General features: G+C 39.5%; 1 protein-coding gene across 1 annotated transcript in view; it reads right to left on the bottom strand.

The window, feature by feature from the left end:
• Positions 1 to 11,988: 11,988 nt before the first annotated feature.
• The window catches only part of LOC126470596 (uncharacterized), a 66,470-nt gene continuing 60,215 nt past the window's right edge, over positions 11,989 to 18,243 (bottom strand). Inside the window, exon 5 of the mRNA XM_050098548.1 lies at positions 11,989 to 12,062. The gene's annotated coding sequence lies outside the window, so the exon portion shown is untranslated. The remainder of the gene's footprint in view (positions 12,063 to 18,243) is intronic.

The raw sequence follows: 18,243 nt of genomic DNA, 5'->3' as shown, positions 1-18,243 counted from the left end.
ATGAAGTATTTGGTTGATGATTTGAGTTAGTGGCTGTAAAATTTCTTTCTTAATGTTTTTATTACATAGTTTGAGAACCCATAGAAGCTTTTGGTTTTTGAGTTGCTAAGTTTGACAACTGCTTCACATACTGTTCGGTAAGTTACACAAGACCAGCAGAAATTGTCAATAGCTTGCTGTATAGAGCTGGGACCAAAGATTTGGCATTATTTACATCTTCAGCGAGACTTTTTATTTGTGCCAGGACTGGTAAATTGTGCATTTAGGCGCCTGGTTGGATTCAAATGTTGTGTTTAATTTCAGAGCTTACTTTTGTTTTAATAACTTTCCATTCTACTTCACACTTCGAGTTGAGTACATAGTTGTCATTAAGTATCCTTTGACTGTTCTCATTTCTAATCTATACATCCTTCTTGTTGCTGTGTAAGCTTCCTTCTCAGCTAGAGTCTGCTGCAATCTGTCGCAGTGTTCAGTCATTTCCTCACTAAGTTGGCTCAGCTGAGGCATGTTCCAGTCCCTCAGTTCTTCAGGTTTATTAGACTGATTCTGTTTGTGTGGTTTTTGTTATAGATGGGACATGTGACAAGATTTTCTACAAGTAATTTTAAAAATTTCTGTGTTGATTCGTTGGCAAACATAACATTATCGACTACTGTACCCCAGTTGATGAATCTACGATGGTTTTTTAACTGATTCAATTCATGTTCATTGCTTGGTCTGATTTCCCTTCCAAGTTAAGGTGAAGAACTGTCTGTTTTGTGGCTTAGAGGGGGGCCTAAGCCATCGTCCAGCATGGTCAGAAATCGTGAGGTCTGTAGTATTAAATACAGTTTTACTTGGTTGAAAGTTGCAGATTATATTATCTAAGCTTTCATTGAGCCTGATGGGATTATCATACAGACAGTAGTAGTCTAGTGATCTTAACATATCTAATAGGTACAACATATTTTTAGTCTTATACCTAATGTCTATGTTAATATTACTAAATATTATAACTCTGCCATTATTATGCACCAGGAAAGAATTACCCAAATAGAATGGATATCGATAGATGTGATTTGCATTTACAGAGAAGTAAATTATTAGAATTTCAGGAAAACTGAATGAATTATTTGAGAGACAGAGCTTCACAAATTGAGGAAGTCCAAAATTCATTGGTTCACCTTTAGCCCTTCTGTAAGCAGTTATTTAGTTTGGCATTGATTGACAGAACTGTCTGTCCTCCTGAGGAATATTGTGGCAAATTCTGTCCAACTGGTGCATTAGACCACCGAAATCCAGAGCTGGATAGAAGGCCCTGTCCATCATGCTCAAAACATTCTATACTTGTAAGAGATCCAGCGTCCTAGCTGGCCAACGTATGGTTTGGAAGCATGAAGACCAGCAATAGAAACTCTCATTGTATGCATATAGGTGTTATCTCACCAGAATGTAAGTTCAGGATGGCTTGCACGGAAGGGCAACAAAATGGCGCATACAATATAGTTGATGTACTACTGTGCTTTAAGGATACCACAGACAGCAACCAAAGGGTGGCTGCTATGAAATGAAGTGGCACCCCAGCCTGTCATACCCACTTGTCAGGCCATATGGTGGACGACAGTCCAGTTGATATCCTACTGCTGTCCAGGTTATCTCCAGACAAGTATTTGCTGCTCTTTGGGCGTCAGTTCAAAGTGTTACTCATCCCTGAAGACTATTCTACTCCATTCATTGTAATTCCTGGCTGAATGTACCTAACACTGCTGCAAATGGGCTTGCTAGTGTACAGAGGTCAATGGCATTTGGGGCAAGGGACACCATGACCTCAGCCCCTTTTCGGTGCGCTATCTATTAATAGTTGTTGTGGTCAGTGAAATAGCAGTTGTATGTCAGATCGATGATATTGTTGCTTCCAGTGCTCTGAGTGCCTCTAAGAATTGTTCTGTCTTCACTTTCTGTCATCTCCCTAGCTCGACCACTTCCTTATTGATACTATGTTTGACTATGGTTTACCCATTCCTGCTGAAATTGTCAAATAATCGCATTGCCACTATTCAAATGTTGAGCATTTCACCAATTACTCCCACCAATTTCTTTGAGCCCAGCAACATACCCACTCTGAAATGCTAACATCTGCATGTATTGTTTGTGCACCTGTCTGTGAGGCATAGTTACTGTCCACTTGATTACATAGTGTGAAATTCACGAAGACTTAATGCTCTGATACTGGCATGTCCTGTGTTTACTATACTTGCCAGCTGCAGGGTGAAATTATGCTGCAGCATCATATATTCATCCATCGGCTGCCAAAGTTTACAAATTTGTATTTTCCATCAATACCTGTATGAACCCCCCCCCATGAACCATGGACCTTGCCGTTGGTGGGGAGGCTTGTGTGCCTCAGCGATACAGATAGCCGTACCGTAGGTGCAACCACAACGGAGGGGTATCTGTTGAGAGGCCAGACAAACGTGTGGTTCCTGAAGACGGGCAGCAGCCTTTTCAGTAGTTGCAGGGGCAACAGTCTGGATGATTGACTGATCTGGCCTTGTAACAATAACCTAAACGGCCTTGCTGTGCTGGTACTGCGAACGGCTGAAAGCAAGGGGAAACTACAGCCGTAATTTTTCCCGAGGGCATGCAGCTTTACTGTATGATTACATGATGATGGCGTCCTCTTGGGTAAAATATTCCGGAGGTAAAATAGTCCCCCATTCGGATCTCCAGGCGGGGACTACTCAAGACGATGTCGTTATCAGGAGAAAGAAAACTGGTGTTCTACGGATCGGAGCGTGGAATGTCAGATCCCTTAATCGGGCAGGTAGGTTAGAAAATTTAAAAAGGGAAATGGATAGGTTGAAGTTAGATATAGTGGGAATTAGTGAAGTTCGGTGGCAGGAGGAACAAGACTTCTGGTCAGGTGACTACAGGGTTATAAAAACAAAATCAAATAGGGGGAATGCAGGAGTAGGTTTAATAATGAATAGGAAAATAGGAATGCGGGTAAGCTACTACAAACAGCATAGTGAACGCATTATTGTGGCCAAGATAGATACGAAGCCCACACCTACTACAGTAGTACAAGTTTATATGCCAACTAGCTCTGCAGATGACGAAAAAATTGAAGAAATGTATGATGAAATAAAAGAAATTATTCAGATTGTGAAGGGAGACGAAAATTTAATAGTCATGGGTGACTGGAATTCGAGTGTAGGAAAAGGGAGAGAAGGAAACATAGTAGGTGAATATGGATTGGGGGACAGAAATGAAAGAGGAAGCCGCCTGGTAGAATTTTGCACAGAGCACAACATAATCATAACTAACACTTGGTTTAAGAATCATGAAAGAAGGTTGTATACATGGAAGAACCCTGGAGATACTAAAAGGTACCAGATAGATTATATAATGGTAAGACAGAGATTTAGGAACCAGGTTTTAAATTGTAAGACATTTCCAGGGGCAGATGTGGACTCTGACCACAATCTATTGGTTATGACCTGTAGATTAAAACTGAAGAAACTGCAAAAAGGTGGGAATTTAAGGAGATGGGACCTGGATAAACTAAAAGAACCAGAGGTTGTACAGAGATTCAGGGAGAGCATAAGGGAGCAATTGACAGGAATGGGGGAAATAAATACAGTAGAAGAAGAATGGGTAGCTTTGAGGGATGAAGTAGTGAAGGCAGCAGAGGATCAAGTAGGTAAAAAGACGAGGGCTAGTAGAAATCCTTGGGTAACAGAAGAAAAATTGAATTTAATTGATGAAAGGAGAAAATATAAAAATGCAGTAAGTTAAACAGGCAAAAAGGAATACAAACGTCTCAAAAATGAGATCGACAGGAAGTGCAAAATGGCTAAGCAGGGATGGCTAGAGGACAAATGTAAGGATGTAGAGGCCTAACTCACTAGGGGTAAGCCGGCCGAAGTGGCCGTGCGGTTAAAGGCGCTGCAGTCTGGAACCGCAAGACCGCTACGGTCGCAGGTTCGAATCCTGCCTCGGGCATGGATGTTTGTGATGTCCTTAGGTTAGTTAGGTTTAACTAGTTCTAAGTTCTAGGGGACTAATGACCTCAGCAGTTGAGTCCCATAGTGCTCAGAGCCATTTGAACCACTAGGGGTAAGATAGATACCGCCTACAGGAAAATTAAAGAGACCTTTGGAGATAAGAGAACGACTTGTACGAATATCAAGAGCTCAGATGGAAACCCAGTGCTAAGCAAAGAAGGGAAAGCAGAAAGGTGGAAGGAGTATATAGAGGGTCTATACAAGGGTGATGTACTTGAGGACAATATTATGGAAATGGAAGAGGATGTAGATGAAGATGAAATGGGAGATACGATACTGCGTGAAGAGTTTGACAGAGCACTGAAAGACCTGAGTCGAAACAAGGCCCCGGAGTAGACAATATTCCATTGGAACTACTGACGGCCATGGGAGAGCCAGTCCTGACAAAACTCTACCATCTGGTGAGCAAGATGTATGAAACATGCGAAATACCCTCAGACTTCAAGAAGAATATAATAATTCCAATCCCAAAGAAAGCAGGTGTTGACAGATGTGAAAATTACCGAACTATCAGCTTAATAAGTCACAGCTGCAAAATACTAACACGAATTCTTTACAGACGAATGGAGAAACTAGTAGAAGCCAACCTCGGGGAAGATCAGTTTGGATTCCATAGAAACACTGGAACACGTGAGGCAATACTGACCTTACGACTTATCTTAGAAGAAAGATTAAGGAAAGGCAAACCTACGTTTCTAGCATTTGTAGACTTAGAGAAAGCTTTTGACAATGTTGACTGGAATACTCTCTTTCAAATTCTAAATTTGGCAGGGGTAAAATACAGGGAGCGAAAGGCTATTTACAATTTGTACAGAAACCAGATGGCAGTTATAAGAGTCGAGGGACATGAAAGGGAAGCAGTGGTTGGGAAGGGAGTAAGACAGGGTTGTAGCCTCTCCCCGATGTTGTTCAATCTGTATATTGAGCAAGCAGTAAAGGAAACAAAAGAAAAATTCGGAGTAGGTATTAAAATTCATGGAGAAGAAATAAAGACTTTGAGGTTCGCCGATGACATTGTAATTCTGTCAGAGACAGCAAAGGACTTGGAAGAGCAGTTGAATGGAATGGACAGTGTCTTGAAAGGAGGATATAAGATGAACATCAACAAAAGCAAAACAAGGATAATGGAATGTAGTCTAATTAAGTCGGGTGATGCTGAGGAAATTAGATTAGGAAATGAGGCACTTAAAGTAGTAAAGGAGTTTTGCTATTTGGGGAGCAAAATAACTGATGATGGTCGAATTAGAGAGGATATAAAATGTAGGTTGGCAATGGCAAGGAAAGCGTTTCTGAAGAAGAGAAATTTGTTAACATCCAGTATTGATTTAAGTGTCAGGAAGTCATTTCTGAAAGTATTCGTATGGAGTGTAGCCATGTATGGAAGTGAAACAAGGACGATAAATAGTTTAGACAAGAAGAGAATAGAAGCTTTCGAAATGTGGTGCTACAGAAGAATGCTGAAGATTAGATGGGTAGATCACGTAACTAATGAGGAAGTATTGAATAGGATTGGGGAGAAGAGAAGTTTGTGGCACAAATTGACCAGAAGAAGGGATCGGTTGGTAGGGCATGTTCTGAGGCATCAAGGGATCACCAATTTAGTATTGGAGGGCAGCGTGGAGGGTAAAAATCGTAGAGGGAGACCAAGAGATGAATACTCTAAGCAGATTCAGAAGGATGTAGGTTGCAGTAGGTACTGGGAGATGAAAAAGCTTGCTCAGGATAGAGTAGCATGGAGAGCTGCATCAAACCAGTCTCAGGACTGAAGACCACAACAACAACAACAACCTGTATGAATTTCAATTTGTGACCAATTTACGTAGCTCCTTCCTGGTATATCATTTTTAAAAATTTTTATAGTATTTTAAGAGAATTATAATCATTTTTTCAAGATTTTCTAGAAATAATTCTATGTTATTACTAGGAGAGAGTTATGTGATACAGCTATTAGTTCCTGACTTAGAATCAGCATTTTTGAAACTTCAAAAACTGCTTCTACACTTCATATTCTAAATTAGTGGTTTGTTTGATAAAGATTGAAACACCATCATACTTAAGATTTCCTCTACAATAACATGAGGCTAATTAGCACTGATAAGGTACACTTAATCCATGTTCACTATGAATTAGCCAGTGTCCTTTTACTGAATAAACATCTCAATTTAATTTTTGTAACCAGTACACCATTTCTGTAAGTTTATTTTTAAGTCATTTACATTAACAGGGATAAAAAATAAAGTTTTTGCCTTGATATTTGGTATTGCCAATTAGCATATATTGGGTTGATGAATAAATTCGAACATAGACTTTGGTTATCTCTAATGTATGCTCCTTCACTATTTACAACAGTCTGCCAATGCTGTAGTAACTCTTTGATTCTGCGACTATAGAAATTATGTGATTTTTAGTTGAAGAACTCATCAAACCATTTTCATAGCATATTTTCATGCAGAAAGGACGTTTCCTGAAGGCTGTTCAACAGAGAGTGGAAAAGGTGAAAATCTGAGGTCGCAAGACCTGTGTGGTGTTTTTTGTCAGTCTAGCAGAATGCTGGCGGGCGTTACTGTGAGCAGCATCACTTCACGTGGTCTTCCTTATCACTGTGCATGGATTGTGTCTGCAAGAAATCTCAGCTGTTGGCAATAAATGTCAACAGTGATGGTTACACCTTGGGAAAGCAATTCCTAGAACATCACACCATCGCTGTCTTACCAGATGCATAACATTATCTGCTGTGGATGCACTTAGGTCTTTGTGCAGGGATTTGCTGCTCTGTTTGGGCTCAGTCATTCCTTTCTTTTCTTTATATTAGCATAACGACAACATTTCTCATCACCAGTAATGATGCAGGATAGGAATGGTTGGTGTTGTTCATGAGCCAACTGGTGATGAGCGAGCAGAGATGCACATATGACCACCCACTGATTTTTGTGATTTTGGCTTAGAGCATGCAGTACCCATACACTCGATTTTGAACCCTCCCCATTCTTTGGAAATGTGTCAACATGGTGGAGTCATAACAGTTCATCAAATTTGCCAGTTCTCAAGTACACTGATGTGGGTGACTGTAGATTGACATGTTTAAATGAACGTGGGGTGTCACTAATGTCAAAACAATCGTCCTTAAAATGGGAAAAACATTTTCTTGCCATACTTTGTCCAATGGTACTATCCCCATACGCAGCACAAATGTTTCTGGCTGTCTCCACTCCTGTTATCCCTCTCTTTGAACTCAAAAAAGAAGAATATGTCAGAAATGTTCCCACATGGCATTCCATTTTCTACTGTCCACAGCTCCACTCACTATCTCCAAATGAAAAAATGACAATATGTAAACTCAAATAGTAACAGTGAACTACAAATAAAAAATGGCAATCAGTAAAAAAATCTATAGCATCTGGAATACCATCATAAGAAACGAAAATGTTACGAACTGAAGCAATGTCCTTGTATGTTCAAGATAGATGGCTATCCACACATTTTTGAACAGATGAGATTCTGACAGCTATACTGACTTTAGACAGAATTGTAATGACCTTTATTCATTTCACTGGACTGAGCTGCTAGAGAATATTAATTTCTTTGTTTATAATTCTTGTCGTATTCCATATAATTTTTCCTGTGTCATTGCTCACAGCTATAATTAAGACGCACAACATACCATTGAACCTGGTCAACATTTTGATACTGAACATAAGGAGAGTAGTTCAAGATGTGTTCAGTGAACTCAAAAGCAAAACTTTATTATTCCAACTGACCAAGTATCTGAATTAGTTTTGGTCTGTCACAAATTAAGTAAGTGGTTCAAAGTTACATACTCAACTGCTCAGTAACGATATTGGGGTGAAGGTGTCTGATGATAGATATAAAGCTGAAGTATCAAATTTGGTCTTTCAAATTTTTTTCACTTTGGAACTTTGTAATACAGTTCATCATTTGCTCCTTGCCTGAAAACCACAATGCCAAATAATACTGTAGTCATCACAGAATAGACACGCACCTACATTGTCCTCTTGTGTCAAGAAATTGGGGATTGATAAGTACTGTTAATATTCTATACAGTTCATGCAAAAGAAGTTGCCCCCTTCTATCAACAGATCATTTCAGGTTACTGGAAAAACTAATGATGCTGTGTTAAGCAATTAGACAATTGCTAGCCGCTAACAGTTTTAAGAAAAAGTTTGTTGGAGGATGAAGATATTAACAGGCTCATATTGTCTGATGCAGAACTATGGAATTTATTTTTTGATCATCGATTATGACCTACTTGTAGAAAAAATCTCATCTATGGCAAACAACACAGATTCTGCATACAGAGATCCTTGAAACTCGATTTTGGTGTCCTCTTTTATTTCCTTTCCTATGATAATATAGTATACACTATATTTTAAACCATATATATCCTGCAACTATAATATTTTAATTATGAGCATAGCAAACATAATAATAGTAATAATATTAAACAAAAATTATCTGTAATAGGACAAAAATCATTTAAAAAGTTAAACATACAAACTACATTCAGCATAAGCTGCAAGGTGAAATACATTTGCAGCCTGCTAAGATAGTACAAATACACTATCACAACACCATGTCTTTGATGAAACATACACTGCCTTCAAAGCAGATTCTCATAGTATAATATATGATAAAGAAGATAATGATTATCTTCAGAAGCATATTATAACTCATATTTGAGATTTCTGAATGTGGAGAAATTTTTTTAAAAATAATGTTATTTCGAAAGACTTTAATATCAACTGCTCAAAGTGGCCTCCTTGCATTTTCCAAACATTTAGAAACTCACTGGATCATGCTCCTCTGCAATATTTCAGACATACTTGCATACACAGTTACATGAGCAGTTAGATGTTCCTTTACTAGGTCTTGTACATTCCTTGCCAATAGAATAAATCTGCACACCAGGACAAGTGCCTCAGGAGGAACAAATATAAAGGAATTAGGCAAATACAGAGGCTATGAAACTGGACTTATGTAACTAACCCATTTCCAGGAATAGCTCTACATATTCCTTCCAGAGTGCGCAAGTGCCCCATTATGTTGTAACTACAACCTCCTCAGAATGTGAAACGGAATATCTTCCAGCAACTCAGGCAAATTGTTTATGAGAAATGGGTGATGGTTCAAATGGCTCTGAGCACTATGTGACTTAACTTCTGAGGTCATCAGTCACCTAGAACTTAGAACTAATTAAACCTAACTAACCTAAGGACATCACACACATCCATGCCCAAGGCAGGATTCAAACCTACGACTGTAGCGGTCGCGAGGCTCCAGACTGTAGCGCCTAGAACCGCACGAAATGGGTGATACAGTCAACTGATTTAGGAAGTGGGGACCTGAAATACAACTTCCTATAGATTCAGACTAAAGCAAATCTGATATACATGATTATAGGAGATGTGCAAGCTGCCGGCACACCAATAGTGGCATTATGCATATTGAAGTTATCCTCATCCATTACTACTGCTTCATCAGACCATATTAAAACTTTTAAGAAGTTATCATCCGGTTAATATGATGGTTGAATCCATCCACAAACTGCATCTGTAGAAGGTAATCTTCTGGATGCAGGTGTTGAATTATCAAATAGTGATGCAGGTGGATCTCTTCACCATGCAACATGTCAATTACTATTCTTTGCAAGATATGCCACTGTGTTGTTACGTCATGTGTACTTAGCTGGGTCCTTCATATATATCTTCAAAAATGGCATCTTTTGTAACTGCGCTATGGCTAGTCTATATGTGACCTCTGTTCAGTGATATTGAACTAAAACAGTTGGTCTCTCAAAGGTAAAACACCATATGACAAAATAAATGTTTGTGGGGATAACATTGACCAGGATACCTAATAGCATATTGACAAGCAGGAACTTTAGCCATATAATCTGATGCACCAAGGCCCAAAAGTTTATAGAAATATTTGGCATTTTTTATGCCATAAATGGAATTGAAATGAGCATTTGGTGTCATTGGCCGGGTGGCTCCTTGTGGGGCAGGTCCGGCCGCCTTGGTGCAGGTCTTATTACATTCGACGCCACCACCTGCATGCTGGATGGGGATGAAATGATGATGAAGACAACACAACACCCAGTCCCTGAGCAGAGAAGATCTCTGACAGTCAGGTAAAGAACACGGGCCCGTAGGATGGCAATCTGTCACACTGACCATTCAGTTATCGTGTCGGACTTTATGCTATATAACTCTCTATACTGTTATGCAATAAACACACGGGCAAAGTACAGCATGTACTACTTCCCATCTATGGAACAGAACATGTACACACTTCATTCATCAAAGGGGGCCACTGCCCTTAAGAAACATCAACACTGTTACAGCTTGTTCTTGGTGACATACAGAGTTAGAAATATCAACATAGGTTTTTATTATTTTTTTTATGTAACTCATATCCTGACAATATCCACTATGTACAGAGTTTTCAAAACACTTTTGCATCAATGGTTCAAAAAAAGGAGTCACATAGCTATCTAGGTCATGATGTCAACTATTTTTTGGCTGTATGTGTGTGAGCCACAACTTACAGAAAAATAGCTTTCTTTCTACATTGTCCAACCCTACTCCACCATTCACGATAGGCTTAAGAGTCCAATTACATTGTTTTCTTGACAGTAACAGGCAAAACAGGTCAAGATTTCCATCAATGTAACTAATAATAACAATGACTGGACATCCATACAAAAATGGTCTGCAATTATTAGACTGAATAGTTAAATGTATAATTAGTTGTTATTCAGTGCTGATGATTGTGATGATAAAAATAGTAAGAAAGTTTGGGATTTATCTGTGAAATGGCTTATTTACCCTATGGACAATGCGCTATCCTAATGAACATAATGTGTAGGAGACATGAAAGTGGCATGCATTATAGTTGTTACTAATCAATGGAAGAAAGGTTTGAATGTATTAAGTGAACATACACACTTAGATAGTGTGGTTATGGGAGGTGGACAATAACATGGAAACACAAAAATACATGACATTATGATACCTAATACAGTGTAGGAAATCTGCTGGTATTGAAAACAGCTTCTGATCATATCAAAATGGCTAAATACAGGTGGCCCTGCACAGTTTTCAAGTGAAGCTTAAGTCATGTTGAGTGATTAGCTGAGAAAAGTATGTAGCCTATAAAAAAATTGTAGTGTAAGAGTGGAATGAATTGAATGGCAGCCCAATTTATAACATTTATTATATCACTGAAGTGGGTAATGGAATAAGAAGAATCATTCATAAATATAACAATAAAAGTTTTCCTGTTTTATTTTAAAATTTAGATAATACTTGAGTGACTAGGTGCTATTTTATAGCATACATAATTGCGTGCAATGAATTAATAATTTCTTAAGTCTTAAATATATGTGCCATATTTCATACAATAGTTGTTTCATCATTACGGCATTGATGTTTTAACAAATTACATATTTTGAGTGTTCATTGACATACACAGACAAACAGATTAAAATTTAAAAAATGTCTTACATATGCCAAGTGAAGAGCCAAATAATGTGACAAGGCAAAATATTTTTACTACATATTTGATGATCCAGTGGTAAAAACTGTTACTAATATGGTAAAGACATTAACGCATTTCAGTATAGAATTTTTTTAAACATTAACACTTTTGTGGCTGGCCTATAAGGAACAAGCAGCTAAAACATTTAAAACCTTTCTGACAAACATCTTATCAAGCAAACTCATGTGAACACACATGATGAAATGTGGAGGCATATTGAACAATAAAATGTAAGCTTTCTACTGAATGACGAATAAAATTTTTTCATGAATTAGTAAACTACACAAAATCAAAGAAATATTACTGCTACACTCATTGTGACGCTGGCTTCACTCTAAGTGTGTGTTTTGGGTTTCTCTATACTCAAGAAACTGTATCTGTTATTAGACTGCACTCATGCTTCAGCTCCACACCTTATGCTGTGCCCTTTGTACAACACCCTCCAGTCACTGCATCAACCTGAAACAGAGTGTCCATAGTAGTTCAGTACCATGTATAATCAAAAAGTGAAAGAGGGAGACAATTTGCTTCTGCCTTTAAAAAAACTCATCATTTCTTACAATAATTCTGTAATATTTGGTTGTGTTGGTAATTTCCTCACTTTGGTTATGGAGATATCTTCAGCTTCCATATAATTGCTGTAATTTCATTTTACCTAATGGTAGATGGTCTTGGGCAGAGATTAATTTATTAATTGTGACAGGAAATTGGTCTTATTTGGTTTTTAAATGCAGACATAATGATCTGTCTATGACAGATTATTGTACTATTAACCAGCATGCATTAACCAGTATCCAGTGCTTGTTGTTTACTACCCTGGAAAGGTGACCCACAAATCTGCAGTATTTTTGTTATTTTCATTGCAGTGAGTCAAATTTCTATTGAATTTGTTGTATTTTATGACAAGAAAAGAGCTACCTATGATTATTATGTGACATGTTTTTAAGTCCTGTACGACATCACAACTCTTTATCAAAATATTATATGGTTGTCATTGTGTGCTATAGAATAACAGGTCTTTCCATTTTCCTTTTTTACCTTAGTTGTTGAGAAGTTACAGAAGTTTATGGTAACAGAGGATTTTTCCCAACATTCTTTTGATTTTGTATTTGAAACTGACCTTATAAATTCCCCAGATGATTCTTTTTAAGAGTACCATATTGTAGTTGCATAAACTATGGTGTACAAATGCAGTGATAGGAACCATAGTAATAAATCAGCACAACAAAGTATCATACTTCATCAGCAGGTGTCAACATTCCCAGTATTTATATCTGCTGGTGAATCTCAACATTATTGTACTGGATGAGGTTAATCCACACTTTAATCAGATCATCCAAAGGGCAATTAACTATCAGGAGGAATGATGGGTTCTGTATTACCAAGTGGCCATCTAGATTTTAGTTTTCAATTACTGCCATTTATTAACTAAGACAAAGGCTGTCATGATTTATTTTCAAAGAATGCAAGTAATTTTCTTACTCATTTTTACCCTATTCAGGTTTTGCCCCATCTCTAATGACTTTACTGTAAATAGTCATTCAATCCTAATGTTCCTTCCTATTTCCCTAAGATCAATATACAACAGTTTAAGAATATCTTAATTCATGATCTCATATTACCATCAACAGTTGCAAGAAATTCGGAGTGGTGTGTTATTCAGCCCAACACAATAATAGTAGTAAATTGCCTATTTTAAATGCATTTTAATCTGTTGCTTTCCAGATCAAAAAATATTTATATTAAATAACCTACCTCATCAATAGCTCAAAATCTTAAACATGGCTGTGAAACAGTAACTGTGTAATTCAGAACAGATCGAAAAATCAGCCAAAAGCATCACCCTCTGTAGACCAGTTTTTCCTGCTCGCTTGAGCCTGTATATTTCTAGAAATTGAATTAGTCTCTGGCATAAAGTATATGTAATTTATGCATGTATTTTATTTTGAGACACCTATTCTGTTTATATGATAACAAGAGCCTCTACCTGTGGGCATTTACTGAGTAGTCTTTCTACAGTACGTTACATGTAATCTCACATTATCTAAAGCCATGGCTTGTGGTAACTCTTGTTTCACCAATTTCATTTATGACAAGAGGAGCTCAGCTTCATCTAATCAATTGGTGCATCATGTGATGTAATAAATGACTACATTTACTTCAGAAATGTTTTTCTATTAATATTTTTTTTCTGTTAGTAAAAATCATTTTGTAACTGCTGTACACATTTTTAGTGCCAATGTTTCTGAAGAAGATACTTTTACAAATATCGAAACCATGATCAAGGGATAATAAACCTTTATTTGCAATTGGTTGGCTGATTTTTCATATCAATATATACTGTTCTGGAGCTAAAGTACAACATAGCACAATTTAATATAAGACAGTTGACTGTTGTATCTCTTCAAGGCTGTTAACACCGCATAATCCGCCCTATCACCCATAGCAACTTTTGTCTGAAGCATTTTTGTCAATCACTAAAAGTTCTCATGTTAATCTTGCTATCTGTTTTACATTCTTCACTCAATGTTTAAAAATCAGACAAAAAAGTAAGAATAATGAAAATGACCAACTCAGTTAACAAATATACCTACTTAATGTCCAAAACTGGAAAATTACAGTTTGGCATACATTATTATATGCAGCTTAGGTAATAACAATTGGAAGGCAGCACTTACGCAAACTGCATGAAAAAGAGAGCAAAATGCAAACGATGGCATCTATTAAACTGAAATAAAAGTAGCAAAGAGAATCTTAAGAGACAGGCTATGTACACTAGGCGATCAAAAGCTGATTCCGATAAGCAAACAACAAAGGCATGACCTTACTGAATCTTTTTGTGTACTGTAAATAAAGAGAGCCAAAAACCAAACAGGACTTACAGTAAGATCAGCGATACCACTTCAAATGCTTTTTTTTCCTCACTATTTATGGTCTGGAAAGAAACCACTGTGCAATGCACAAAATTCATGTAAGCAAATGGGGCAAATGACTACTCAGCCAGATTACCAAAGTGTTAGTGAAAAATGTTTTCTCTAGAATTCAGAAATGTTACACAATTTCTTCACCAACTACAAAGGAGACCTACAGAATATTATTCCTACCTACTTATTGAGGTGCAGCAGCAGTATCACACAAAGAAACATTGATTACACAAGAAAGTGTTCAGAGAGGAGCAGCTGTAATAACAACTACAGGAGACGAAACAACACAGCCAGAAATTAATAAAAAATGAAACAGTGAGAGTGACAGCATATTCAGCTAATGAAAGATCTACATCATCAGATGATCTACCCCCAAAGAAGATGCAAGTTGCTTTTAAAAAGAAACTGCTCATTGAGGAAAATGTATGTTTGAGAAAGATGGTATCAATAACTGTTGCTTAGAACCTTTGAAAAAGTCAGAAAAACAACCTGACTTTGAAATTTGTCCTATAGAACGAACCTCATTAAAAACATTCATTGTATGCCTCTTCAGTAGGCCAAATTCAAACATAAATATATTCATTACAATGAAATGAATACCCCTATCTGTATACAGGCGTTGATATAAGTCAACAGGGACAGTTGAAAATGTGTGCCCTGACTGGGACTCAAACCCAGGATCTCCTGCTTACATGGCAGATGCCCTATCCACTTGAGCCACCAAGGACACAGAGGATAGTGTGATGGCAGGGACTTATCTCTGGTATGCCTCCTGTGAGACCCACATTCCCAACTTATTGTCCAACACTATATTCATAGTGCCCCTGCCCACTATACTCATTACTCACAGTTTTTTGCTGATTCCTGTAAGAGTTCTGGCATTGTTTGTGCATCCCCACAAAAGGAGAAGATGGTCAAGTGACCGGTGAGCTTTAACTACATATATATATATATATATATATATATATATATATATATATATATATATATATATGAAGATGGTATATGTTCTTTCGGACATGTCCAAAAGAACAGATACCATCTTTATACACTCCTGGATATTGAAATAAGAACACCGTGAATTCTTTGTCCCAGGAAGGGGAAACTTTATTGACACATTCCTGGGGTCAGATACATCACATGATCACACTGACAGAACCACAGGCACATAGACACAGGCAACAGAGCATGCACAATGTCGGCACTAGTACAGTGTATATCCACCTTTCGCAGCAATGCAGGCTGCTATTCTCCCATGGAGACGATCGTAGAGATGCTGGATGTAGTCCTGTGGAACGGCTTGCCATGCCATTTCCACCTGGCGCCTCAGTTGGACCAGCATTCGTGCTGGACGTGCAGACCGCGTGAGACGACGCTTCATCCAGTCCCAAACATGCTCAATGGGGGACAGATCCGGAGATCTTGCTGGCCAGGGTAGTTGACTTACACCTTCTAGAGCACGTTGGGTGGCACAGGATACATGCGGACGTGCATTGACCTGTTGGAACAGCAAGTTCCCTTGCCGGTCTAGGAATGGTAGAACGATGGGTTCGATGACGGTTTGAATGTACCGTGCACTATTCAGTGTCCCCTCGACGATCACCAGTGGTGTACGGCCAGTGTAGGAGATCGCTCCCCACACCATGATGCCGGGTGTTGGCCCTGTGTGCCTCGGTCGTATGCAGTCCTGATTGTGGCGCTCACCTGCACGGCGCCAAACACGCATACGACCATCATTGGCACCAAGGCAGAAGCGACTCTCATCGCTCCATTCGTCCCTCCATTCACGCCTGTCGCGACACCACTGGAGGCGGGCTGCACGATGTTGGGGCGTGAGCGGAAGACGGCCTAACGGTGTGCGGGACCGTAGCCCAGCTTCATGGAGACGGTTGCGAATGGTCCTCGCAAATACCCCAGGAGCAACAGTGTCCCTAATTTGCTGGGAAGTGGCGGTGCGGTCCCCTACGGCACTGCGTAGGATCCTACGGTCTTGGCGTGCATCCGTGCGTCACTGCGGTCCGGTCCCAGGTCGACGGGCACGTGCACCTTCCGCCGACCACTGGCGACAACATTGATGTACTGTGGAGACCGCACACCCCACGTGTTGAGCAATTCGGCGGTACGTCCACCCGGCCTCCCGCATGCCCACTATATGCCCTCGCTCAAAGTCCGTCAACTGCACATACAGTTCACGTCCACGCTGTCGCGGCATGCTACCAGTGTTAAAGACTGCGATGGAGCTCCGTATGCCACGGCAAACGGGCTGACACTGACGGTGGCGGTGCACAAATGCTGCGCAGCTAGCGCCATTCGATGGCCAACACCGCGGTTCCTGGTGTGTCTGCTGTGCCGTGCGTGTGATCATTGCTTGTACAGCCCTCTCGCAGTGTCCGGAGCAAGTATGGTGGGTCTGACACACCGGTGTCAATGTGTTCTTTTTTCCATTTCCAGGAGTGTATACATAAATATATTTGTTCACAAACTTGAAGGTAGTCTTGAATGTGTCTTGAACAAAACAAGGGCTCCTACTGGTGGAAGCAAAGCTGTGAGGACAGGGCGTGAGTTGTGCTTGGGTAGCTCAGTTGGTAGAGCATTTGCCCGTGAAAAGCAAAGGTCCAAGTTCGACTCTCGGTCCGGCACACAGTTTTAATCTGCCAGGAAGTTTCATATCAGTGCACATTCTACTGCAGAGTGAAAATCTCATTCAGTGTTACAATTGTTTCAACAACCACCAAACCAGGGCATTGTTACCTATCGCCAAACAGATGAACACACTAAACCACAGGTCAAGTACTATGTTAGCACTGAAAATCGTGAGATGAAGCCTGCCACACCATTAATTAACTGTGGTACATCAACAGGTGTGCACTGTGTACAATGGCTGCCTGCTGCCATCTCCACCTCCCACCTAACCAGTGCTAGTAATATACTGATCAGTGACACTGTTAATGAACTACAACCCATTCACTTTCATTCTAATGATTCAGTGCATACTGACATTATGGACAGACATACTCCAGAGTACTGCAACTGTTGACCAACAATCGCCACCATGTATGACCACCTTCCACTGCAGAGAACTGATATTTGCAGGTTATTGCAGACAAATTCATCCTACAAGTGACCTACCTATGCCAGACCATGCTTTTCCATGGCCTAAACCTGAAATTTACATTCTATGTTATACCATACATCACCCGGGTGACGTCACACTTGTTAACTGTGTACTGTGCCCGAGGTCACGTCATGACGATGACGTCACATTGACAACAGTCGTGTCATGCTCTGGGTCACACCTGCCACATGAAGTCATTCAAATAGCAGGCATACCATGTCTACCTGCAACAGCACAGGGTTTTCACACCTCGTGAGAACAGCATATCAGTATGGCGAGCCTGACTGCAACTACGAATCACACTGTGTGATCACAAGGACAACATTCAACAGCTGCCGGGTTGGGTGATCTACACTGATGTGCCATCCGCCACCCTGTCCACCACACTGTATTCCTTGCTTCCCCACTACTACACCATCCTTAATGACGCCAATGCACCAGCTGTGACACCCATGCCACATTCTGTGATAACCGGTCATGACTCTCTCATTACCAATACACCTACAGCAACTACCGTGCCACAGCTCCAGCCGCCGCCTTTATCAGTGCCACCAAAAGGTTTTCATGAATCTGCACCATTTACTTCACATGATTACAACCT

This window comes from Schistocerca serialis, chromosome 3 (assembly GCF_023864345.2).
Source record: "Schistocerca serialis cubense isolate TAMUIC-IGC-003099 chromosome 3, iqSchSeri2.2, whole genome shotgun sequence".
In the NCBI taxonomy this organism is placed as follows: Eukaryota; Metazoa; Arthropoda; class Insecta; order Orthoptera; family Acrididae; genus Schistocerca; species Schistocerca serialis.
Note: the sequence above shows the minus strand (reverse complement) of the source record. Positions and strands in the feature narration are given on the sequence as shown.